Source organism: Chiloscyllium plagiosum, chromosome 13, assembly GCF_004010195.1.
Source record: "Chiloscyllium plagiosum isolate BGI_BamShark_2017 chromosome 13, ASM401019v2, whole genome shotgun sequence".
NCBI lineage: Eukaryota > Metazoa > Chordata > Chondrichthyes > Orectolobiformes > Hemiscylliidae > Chiloscyllium > Chiloscyllium plagiosum.
In genome coordinates this window covers 4,597,260-4,608,495 of record NC_057722.1, presented here as the reverse complement: position 1 = coordinate 4,608,495, position 11,236 = coordinate 4,597,260, and positions in this window count along the sequence as shown.

Below are 11,236 nucleotides of genomic sequence, written 5' to 3'. Positions count from 1 at the left end.
TGAATGAAAGCCTCTCATCAGGTTTTTGTATTTATCAAGAAAATAGTTATTTATTGCAAACAGACTGAGTAGATTCTTGTAGAGATCTGAATGATGTGGTCGATGGCGGGATTGGAGGCAGAGTGTACAAGAGATCTAGTCATCGAGCCATAGAGATGTACGGCACGGAAACAGACCATTCGGTCCAACCCGTCCATGCCGACCAGATATCCCAACCCAATCTAGTCCCACCTGCCAGCACCCAGCCCATATCCCTCCAAACCCTTCCTATTCTTATACCCATCCAAATGCCTTTTAAGTGTTGCAATTGTACCAGCCTCTACCACTTCCTCTGGCAGCTCATGCCATACATGTACCACCCTCTGTGTGAAAAAGTTGGCCCTTAGGTCTCTTTTATTTCTTTCCCCTCTCACCCGAAACCTATGCCCTTTGGTTTGGACTTCCTGACACTAGGGAAAAGACTTTGTCTATTTATCCGATCCATGCTCCTCATAATTTTGTAAACCTCTATAAGGTCACCTTTCAGCCTCCAATGCTCCAGGGAAAACAGCCCCAGCCTATTCAACCTCTCCCTATAGCTCAAATCCTCCAAACCTGAAGCTGTTTCACATACAGTCGGTTTTGATAGTTCCATTCTTGTCCAGTCTTGTGTTAAAATCATGTTAAAGCCAATATGTTAAGGCAAGTTCACGTTCTACAAATAACGGTTTAAATTCTTCAATTGCATTAAAGCCTATTTGTGTTGAAGAAAACCACGTTATAGCAGAATTGACTGTACCTGCTGAGTAGAGTGGGGAGTATCTCACCCCAGGCAGTATTGAGTTACCAGTTAAGAGTAAGATGCTTTATCAATACCATAACTTGCCTCACTAATATTCTGCTTCCTGTCTTATAAAATGCACTGAAGACCTTTGCAGGGCACATTAGTCAGTCACAAAGTACTAAGAGTAGGAAAAACTGTATTTAACTTACACTTTATAACTAACTTCCTAACAAAGATCAATATTCTAGCAACTGTCTTTCATATTTTTACACACATAATTAAGAGAGTGGATAATATAAGAATTTGTTAAAGACAGCACATGAGATACAATAATTAAGCCAATTCGAACCGTCTCTACAGGTAAAGCCAGCCTGGGAGACCTGAACGAGTAAAACAGCAAACTTTGGAATGTGAGTGAACAGGATGCATAGAAAGATCCCAAGCCCTAGAGATGATAATGTCTGTTAAACACTATGTGATCATGAGAACGTGGGGCTGGACATGGGAATTCTCATCATTGATTAGGTGTTTTTCCAGATTGGTTTTAAGAATAAGGAGGGAAGGGCTGTAACCACATTGTATGTAATCATTATAATACAGAAATCTATAAAAATACGATTTTTACTGTACAAGTGAGAGTGTATCATTGATCAATCTTCTAATCTGAGCCAAAGATGAAGCGAATAATTGAGTTCAAGGCCAGATTCAGGGAAGATCCTCTGGCCCTCTCCCTGCTGTAAGGTATCGGGTTAAAATTGTGCAGAATAAAGGAACAGGCGTTGCTTTGCAAAAGCTTACATTATACAATTAGGCTGCGCATGCAAATGCTAAACAGTGAGAAGCGAAAACAGGTAGAATTATCTATGACTAATAGGGCAGAGTGACCGTGGAGCGGGATGTACCAGTAACAGGAGAATAATGTGCCAGTCGCAGGAGGGATGTGGCCAACGGATGGAATTTAGTTTGGCAGGATGATCGCACGGAGACAGCAAACTATGCCAGGATAGTCACATATAAGGAATGAGATAAATAAAAGTAAGGGCTAAGAGGCTTAGAGTAATGGGAGAAATAAGCAGAGGCTGAGAGAAGCTAGACAAAGGTGGAGTGAAGCTAGAGCTTGTGATAGGCTACGTGCTACAGCAAAAGTAACCAATGGGGTGAACCGAGAGACGCAGCTGAGCAGCATAAATCAGAATGTAACCCTTAGATCGGGGTGCTTACTTGTTAGGCACCCGTTCTTGCAAATACGTATCAATAAAATTCGCTGCTTCAGAATTTGATGCGGACTGAAATTTATTAATATGTGAGTTTTGTTTCTCACAATTTGGGGGCTCGTCTGGGATGTCCATCATCACCAGCAGGGTGGGCACCATCGACAGCTGGGAAGACGCGTCCCATTCCTTTTAGAACAGTCCCGTGTTCCTCGGTGGTGGGTTCCCCCTTCTGGTTGACTGATCGAGATCCAACAAGAGTCTATCTGAACCAGCCGAAAGGTTGTAAAATAGAGAATTTAAGTAGGCACAGTTGCAGTCAGGCAACTTCGTGCACGGACCAAGGTAAGAAAAGAGATTTTTAAGTATTGCCTTGGTGACTGGGGATGGCATACTGGAGTCGAAGGGATTGACTGTAGTTGATCAGCATGGGCTCTAAAATTGGTAAAGACAAGGTGACAAGACAATGGTAACGATAAGGGAAGGATCCCTGATAACATCCCTCCAGAAAGTCCATTGGGACGGATGTTGAAAAACTGGAAAGATAGTATTTATACTCGAACTAAGGATAAAAGGATTATGATAAAGTATTGCTGTTTTGTATGGACTAAGGAAAGTATAAGACCCTCCCTCAGTTTTTTTGGCCAAAATATGGGTCGGATAAATATTGGGTCTGCCAACTCCTCAATATCTATGTCAATTAAAAACAACCTTTTAGTCAGGAGGAGTCAGACTACGCCTCTTGATGGAAGGGCGGTCAGGACACACAGGTGTCCTTGGCCCCCCCCTCCTTCTTGGGACGTTCCCGACCATTTACCCCCGCCTTATGACTCCCCCTGGAATCAATCCCCACTGGAAGACCCACAAAATGAGGATCAGGGACAAGAGGGACTACTTGGTGCCATGGGTGGGGGGAGGGGGGGAGGGAAGTGAGAAAGAAGGGGTCACGGGGTCCAGTGACACGGGAACAGTCTAAGCAAATGTCTGTACAAGGCTGTCCGCTTTGGGAAGTTCCGATAGGGGCGGGGAATATTGGGTTTGTAAACGCACTGCTGACAAATGGCAAAGTGCGGGCATTTCAGAAAGAGATGAAATCCCTTATAGAGGATCCGGTGGGACTATCGGAAAAGGTAGACCAATTTTTAGGACCCAGTCTGTATACTTGGATGAGTTAATGGCCATCCTGAACATTCTCTTTACTGGTGAGGAAAGAGGATTAATAAGGCGAGATGCCTTAAGGTCTTGGGAACGCGAGCATTCCCCAGGCGGTGAGGCACCAGCAGCTGAGCAAAACTTCCCTAACGTTGATCCACAATGGATCAACAATAACGCAGAAGATCGTAACCGAATGAAAGATCTTAAAATCCTAATTACTAAGGGCATTAGAGAGGCAGTCCCAAAATCACAAAACCTATCGAAAGCATTTGAGATCCGCCAAGAGAAAGATGAGACCCCTTTTTACAGAGACTTTGAGATTCAATGGGAAAATACTCAGGGCTGAATCCTGAGGACCCAGTAGCGCAGGGCCTCCTAAAGGTACACTTTGTGACTAAGGCATGGCCAGACATCCAGAAAAAAATTCAGAAAATAGATGGGTGGAGTGAGAAATCCCTTGATGAATTGTTAAGAGAGGCACAGAAAGTGTTTGTAAAGAGAGAGGATGAGAAGCAAAAACAGAAGGCGAAAATGATGGTAGCCATGGTTGATGAAGTAGTCAAGAAAAGGATCGAACCGGTGACTAGCAACTGGAGTGGAGGGTGGCAGCCTGTAGAACATATAGGACGGGGTAGAGGATGAGGAGGACCTGTCGTAGGGTCCAGTCGACAGGGACAAGGACAGAGGTGGGGACCCCAACAAGCAGGGTGTTACCATTATGGTAGGAAAGGACACTTTAAGCGGGAGTGTCCTGAAATACAAAGGGAAGACATACCCATTCCGCTCATGAACTTTGATGAAGACGAGGGGTGTCAGGGGTCCCTGCCCCCGGAGCCCCACCAGGAACCCTTGATAAATGTAAAGGTGGGCCCTTATAGGGAAGATGTAGTTTTCTGAGTAGACTCGGGGGCAGCGAGGTCATCCTTAAATTTAATACCCAGAGGAGTACAATTTACAGATCAGAAAATAACGATGTCCGGAGTGAAGGGAGAAGGATTTACTGTCTCTGTATTTGAACCTATAACAGTTAAAAATAATGAAAGAAGAGTTGAAGGACAATTCTTATATATTCTGGACATAGGGAGCAACTTGTTAGGAAGGGATTTAATCACACTTTTAGGACTAGGGATTGGAGTGTGAGACCAAAAAATAGTAATAAGAATGGCCATTTTGACCGAGGAACAGGAGAAACAAGTAGACCCCACAGTATGGGCATGCGAAGGCAATCGAGGGGGATTGCATATTCCCCCTCGAGAGATTAGCTTGAAAAAGGTGGGGGAGACGGTATGCGAAAGACAATACCTATCTCAACTGAAGAACGAAGGGGGTTACAACCTGTGATTGAGGGGTTAATTAAGGACGGCCTGTTGGAACCCTGTATGTCCCCTTATGATACCCCTATTTTGCCAGCAAAAAAAATCAGACGGTACCTATCGGTTGGTACAAGACTTGAGAGCGCTTCACCGGATCGTACAGATTCGTCATCCTGTTGTTCCCCATCCTTATACCCTTTTGAGTAAGATTCCACATGGCCACAAGTAGTTCAGTGTGGTGGATCTCAAAGACGCTTTTTGGACCCGTCCACTGGCAGAAGGAAGTAGAAACATGTTCGCCTTTGAGCGGGAAGATCCAAAAACAGGGCTAAAACAACAGTATAGATGGACAGTGCTTCCACAGGGATTCACAGAATCCCCAAACTTGTTTGGCCAGGTTTTAGAACAAATTTTGGAAAAGTTTATAAGTCCCCAAGGCACGACTTTATTGCAATATGTGGATGACCCATTGGTCATGGGAGAAAATGAGAGGGGAACAACGGAAGCAACTAACTAGTTGCTAAACTTTCTGGGACGACAGGGATTGAGGGTCTCAAGGAACATATTACAATATGTAGAGAGAGAAGTGAAATATTTAGGACACTTGGTCAGTGAAGGGAAAAGGAAAATTAGCCCTGAAAGGATTGAAGGAATAGTGGGGATGCCCCTTCCTCGGAATAAGCGAGAATTAAGGAAATTCCTGGGGCTTACCGGGTATTGTAGGTTATGGATTGACTCGTACGCCCAAAAGACAAGGAAATTATACTTGAAACTTTTAGAGGAAGAACCGCAGTTGTTAAAGTGGACAGATGAAGAAAAGGAGTTAGTGGAGGAGTTGAAAAGAAGCTTGATTCATGCCCCTGACCTTGTATTACCTTCCATGGATAAACCCTTTCACTTGTTTGAAACTGTGGATAAGGGAGCGGCCCTAGGGGTCCTAACCCAGCGATGGGGGGGAATGAAACAGCCGGTAGCATACTTGTCTAAATTGTTAGCTCCAGTCTCCAGAGGATGGCCAGAGTGTGCGCTACTAGTAGAAGAAAGTCAAAAACTTACATTCGGAGGGGCCTTGATAGTAAGCGCCCCGCATCAAGTATGGACTATATTGAACCAGACGGCAGGCAGTGGCTTACTGACTCTAGAATTCTAAAATACAAAGCAATTCTAATAGAGAGGGATGACCTTACATTGCTCACAGACACTTTTCTGAATCCAGCTACCTTTCTCTGGAGAGGGGAGGATGAAGCTCCCTCAGACCCAGAACCTGACTGCCTCGACATTATAGAATATCAGACTAAAGTAAGAATGGACCTGAGAGATATCCCTCTATATGCAGGGGTCAGGCTGTTCATTGATGGGTCCTCCAGAGTGATTGAAGGTAAAAAACACAACGGATATGCAGTAGTGGATGGAATAGAGGGGAGTGTTATTGAGGCTAGTAAACTACCCAATGATTGGTCGGCACAGATTTGCGAACTTTATGCACTAGGAAGGGCCCTTAAAAGGGAGGACCGAGAGACGCAGCTGAACAGCATAAATCAGAATGTAACCCTCAGATCGGGGTGCTTACTTGTTAGGCACTCGTACGTATCAATAAAATTCGCTGCTTCAGAATTTGATGCGGAACTGAAATTTATTAATATGTGAGTTTTGTTTCTCACACTGCTTTAACTGGTTTCTGCATGAATAAACTTCCACTTGCCTGAGTTCTGCCTGCCTCCTGAGTTGTCATTCCCTGTCAGGGGAAAATGCTTCGACAGTTCAGCACACCTTGGGCCACTGTCTGGGTGGGTATGTTTATTTACCACCCTTTCTAATAAAGTGTGGCACTGGGTAGGGGGCTTCTGTAAGCCAGCGTACAAAATGAACTTCTGAATCAGAGTGGGTAGGAGGAGTCAAGATCACAAGCATCGTGGAAGTGGAGGGGGTGGGGGCACCCTGCGGGAGGAAGCACAAAACAATGCTAGAGATTGCAAACTAACATGGAAGACGCCAGTCTCTCTCTCTCTCGAGTGGGGTTGCGAAACCCATGTGAAGGGGCACAAAACCAAGTCTAGAGACAGAGGGGTTGAGAATCCCGGTGTGAGCAGGTGCTAAAATAAAGAGAGAAAGGGTACGGAGCCAGAAATCTCAGGCACGGAAAGCACGAGATTGAGATCGATAGAAAGTTGAAAATCGCAGGGTGGCTCGGTGGCTCAGTGGTTAGCACTGCTGCCTCACAGCGCCAAGGTCCCAGGTTCGATTCCAGCCTCGGGCGACTGTGTGGAGTTTGCACATTCTCCCAGTGTCTGCGTGGGATTCCTCCGGGTGCTCCGGTTTCCTCTCACCGTCCAAAGAAGTGTAGGCCAGGTGAGTTAGCTATGCTAAATTGCCCAAAGTGTTAACTGCATCAGTCAGAGGGAAATGAGTCTGGGTGGGTTACTCTTCGGATAGTCGGTGTGGACTGGTTGGGCCGAAGGGCCTGATTCCACACTGGAGGGAATCTGATCTGAAATAATAATGCAGTAAGTAAGAGGTTGCTGACATGGTTGAGAGGGAGCCTGAGAAATGGCAGGGAAGGACTGAGAACAAGTAGGTTAAAGTTCAGAAAGGTGCAGACTGTGTTTGAAAATAATTATTTTTTTAAAAACTTGTTTAAGAACATAATAGAACAAGGTTGGAACAGGGACGGGGACTGAGGCAGAGCAGAAAGATTAGTGTCTACAGTTAAAAAAAGAAAAGGGACGCTGCAGTCAAATATAAGACAGGTCTTAGGACTACTTACCTATTGTGGAAAATGACAGCGGACTAGCCGGACCCCTGCAAGTCCTTACGAAAGGGCAGCGATCTAGATCAGAGAAGATTGACCGGGGACCTGAGAAGGAGATGGCCTTGGTCAAGATCAAACAGACATTGGCCTCTGCATCAATACTGTATTAAGAACTGCCTGACCTGAAAAAGCCTTTGTACCTCTTTTGCAGTGAAAGCAAGGGCAATCAATCTGCAGTAGTGCCACACAGACACAGGGACAGGTTGTGAGATACTCCTCTGGTGAACTGGATGCAGTCATGATGGGACAACACTCCTGTTTTCGAGCCATCCAACGGGCTACCTGGGCACTAATGACATCCTCCCCTTTCACACAACTAGGGAAGGTGATATTACACCTCCCCACATTGTACAGTCCAGCTATCGGAAGCTGGCATCAGAGGTGTTACAGACGATAGGCAAGTTAAATAGGAAGCCGCACTGTTGCCAGGAGACAAGCCACATGGAAGTGGTTAAAGATAATCAAAAGAACCCAGCAAGGTATGTGAATCAGGAAGGAGAGAATCAGGGTCAGATGAAGGAAGAGCCTTTAGAGGGGCCAGATGTGAAATGCATGTTTGTAGATTGAGCGCAGAAGTAATATAATGGAGAGGCCTGGATAGAGTGGGCCGAGGTTAATTTGGAAGGAGAATTTCTGGCAGGAGAATGGATAGAAGGATGTCACTTCTCTCAGGGCTGATGAAGGGCTTTTGCCTGAAACGTCAATTTTCCTGCTCCTCGGATGTTGCCTGACCTGCTGTGCTTTTCCAGCACCACTCTAATCTTGACTTCAAATCTCCAGCATCTGCAGTGCCCACTTCTGCCTACTCCTCCCAGAGAGCTGAACTAAAAACACTGACTGCCGCCCTGAGGTTAGGGAAGGGACAAAGGGTTCACATTTACACAGACGGTAGGTCCATGATTACATGATGGCATGGGCAAGACGAGGTTATGTTACTTCAAGTGGTAGCGTAATTCAGCGTGAGACCCCAGTCAACTATCCGGTGGCTACAGCTATTGAACCATGGGAGGCAGCATTAATTAAAATAAAAGCACACAGAAAGATTCAGACACAAGAGCAAAGAGGGACCGACTACGCAGATGTTGCAGCGAAGGCAATGTTCGAACAGGGAGTGAGAACAATAGCAGCTGTGAGAAAACCAGAAGGCAAAGATGATGAATGGAATCTTTTTTAAACTTGCAAGCAGCAGTGAGCTCAGAGGGAAAAGCAGACTGGGTTAAAGCTGGAGCAGCGTTAGGAGCAGATAATATTTGGAGAAGGTAAAGTGATTGCTCTGCATTGTTTCCCAAGGGGTAGCACATGTAGGTAGAGACAAAATGATCCAGCTGATATCCAACTGCTGCTGGTGGAGAGGACTGGGAAGAGACGGAGCTAGATTTTGCTAGAGGTGGTGCACTGCACGTGCACACACAGAACCAGGACAGGGAATAAAAGTAAAATGAGCCAAACCTCACAGCCAGGTACAAGACCAACAGCTTGTCAAAGACTGGTGTCTGAGGGAGTCCTTTTTTAAGACCCTAGACCTTCCGGGTATAACTTAAGAGCAGGTGTCCTTTCTAAAGCACCCGGCCCAGACAGATTTCAAAGTGAGTTTTACAGGTACAAGACCAACAGCTTGTCAAAGACTGGGTGTCTGAGGGACACCCAAGACAACAGAAATGCCAGCCCCTGGATCAAAGATCCGGGTGAAAAAAATCCCAAGTGAGGTGATTTTAACAGGTAATAGGAGTATTACTATGAGGAATTCTGAGGAAGGGCATGTGCCCGAAACGTCGAATCTCCTTTTCCCTAGATGCTGTCTGACCTGCTGTGCTGTTCCAGCAATAAAGTTTCAGCTTTGATCTCCAGCGTCTGCAGACCTCACTTTCTCCAGGTAATAGGAGTACACTTATTTCCGAAAATGAAATTGGTAAATAGAGACATTCTACTCAGCTGATTGGGGTTAAATGTTCCTGAAGAAGGGATTATGCCCAAAACATCGATCCTCGGATGCTGCCTGACCAGCTGTGCTTTTCCAGCGCCATACTCTCAACTCCAATCTCCAACACCTTCAGTCCTCACCTTTCTCCTCCTTAACCATGTGACAGTCTGGCCTGCTGGTCTGGTACACTCATTCTCTCTCTCTTTCTCTCATAGGATTTAAAGGGCCCTCAATCTGTGATCACCAACAAGCAGCAGGAACAGGATCCTTGATCCTAGGTTGGCTATTGGAACAGATTAAGGTTGCATGTAGACGTATGTAATGCAGTTGCACAGTGAAGTCTGTAATTAAGAACATTGCTGAGCACCCCTGTCCGGTCCTAGTGCGATTCCAGCAAATATAAGCAAATGGTGCTGGGAGCCTCTAGAGCACTGGGGAAGGATCCTCAGGCCCTGATATAAAAAGGATCACAAATTATACTTTTCCAAGACTTTTCTGTGGTCATAATTTGCAAGAGGGAGGCGTTTGATGAGGTAAAAAGGAGGCTGAGGGATTTGAATATCCAGTACTCTGTAAGATATCCGGCAAGATTATGTTTTAGCCACGGAGGATCCGTGTTTAATTTTGACTCACCGGAAAAGGCAAAGGACTTCCTGGATACCTTAACATAGACTGTCTGGCTCGAATAATATAGACAATAATGTTTACTGTGTTTTTCTGTAATTTACCTGGTTTACCTGGTTGTCAGGTTTTAAATATATTTGGGGGTCCTAATTGTTTTTTCTTTTTCTCTCTCTTCTCCCTTCTCTCTCCCGTCCCATTATCCTTTGTTTTCTTTTCTCATCATTTCCTTTTCATTTCTCTCCCTTGGTGTGGAATGGGAGTTGCCTTTATGGGAGTTATATATATTTTTTTTTCTTTCTACCAGGAGTGCCCAGGGTTAAAGTATGTATAGGACGGGTTGAGTGCCCACTTGTAATGTTCTTGTTATAAGATGCATCTAAATTGCTCTGACTTTGTGTTGTCTGGGGCAGGGGGCATGGCTTCAGCTAGAAGGAGCCATGGAGGGATTAGTGGGTAATATGTACACCCCCTGTGGGCAAGGGGAAAAGACTCCTTTCATTTGTGTTATATGTTGGTCTGTCGTAGAAGTAGCTATTAGAAGTTTTGATTTGGTAGTGTTGGTAGGTGTATTTTTAAATTTATACAAACTGTTCTCATCCTTTAATTCAAAAAGTAGAGGAGTTGCTATACTTTTCCAGAAAAGCCTCCCATTTCACCTGTTAGACCAAATTAAGGACGAATATGAGCAGTTTATAATTCTTAAAGCTTTAATGCATGGAGAGGAATATGGCATTTTGAATGTATGTTTGCCCCGGCACATGCCCTCAAAATTTTAACAGATGCGTTTTCCATGTTGATGGCCTTTGGAGCCTGTTATACACTTATAGGGGGAGACTTTAACCAACTTATTGACCCCAAAGTGCACAGGATGCCTAGGGGTCTCATTGGTATGCCCCCACAATCCAGGCAGTTGGTGGACCTGAACAGGAAGCTGGGGTTGGTGGATATATGGAGATGTCTTCATCCTGAAGGTAGGGATTTCACCTTTTTCTCTAACCCACACAAGGATTGACATGTTTTTGACCCAGCAACCTTTTTGAATTGTCTTGCAGAATCGGGAACATTGCCATTTCTGATCATGTGACATGGAGGTCAGGGCCGGTGGTAATGGGATAAGCTCGTGGCACTGGCGCATGGATCCTTTCCTCCTGAAGGATAGCAAGTTTACAAAGGAGTTTTCACTGGAATTTAAAATCTTTTTGGACATTAATTCGGTTATGGCCAGTAATCCGTCGGTGCTCTGGGAGAGTGCCAAGGCCTATGCACGGGGTTTGATTATTTCTTACTCGGTGACCCGGAAGCGGCAGAGGGGAGAGCAGCAGCGTTTGTTCGAGGCTGGCCTGAAGACAGCTGAGTCAGCATACTTTGACAGACCGTCTGTAACCAAGCTGCAACGGATTACTGCCCTCAGAGCTACTTTGAATGTTGTGCTTACCCAGA